The following is a 315-nucleotide window of genomic DNA, read 5'->3' on the forward strand; positions in this document are numbered from 1 at the left end:
TCTCTCTCTCTCTCCCTCTGTCGTTACTGACCATCTTTTTTTCTAAGGAAGTTTTAATTCAATTCCACAACTTCGTTTCACCAACTATTCGTTCAACTTTATTAGAAGTAAGTTGTTCATTTTCAGTTCTGCTTTCTGTCATCCTGCCTTGGTGTAACTGTACGTTACTAGGTCCCTTGGTTACATTTTTTATTTTTGTTTCTTTAATCGTTTGTTGTTGTTGTTGTTGTTGTTGTTGTTGTTGCTGTTGATGATGATGATGATGATGATGATGATGATGATGATGATGATGATGTTGTTGTTGTTGTTGTTGTT

Source organism: Scylla paramamosain, chromosome 25 (genome assembly GCF_035594125.1).
Source record: "Scylla paramamosain isolate STU-SP2022 chromosome 25, ASM3559412v1, whole genome shotgun sequence".
NCBI classification, from domain to species: Eukaryota; Metazoa; Arthropoda; class Malacostraca; order Decapoda; family Portunidae; genus Scylla; species Scylla paramamosain.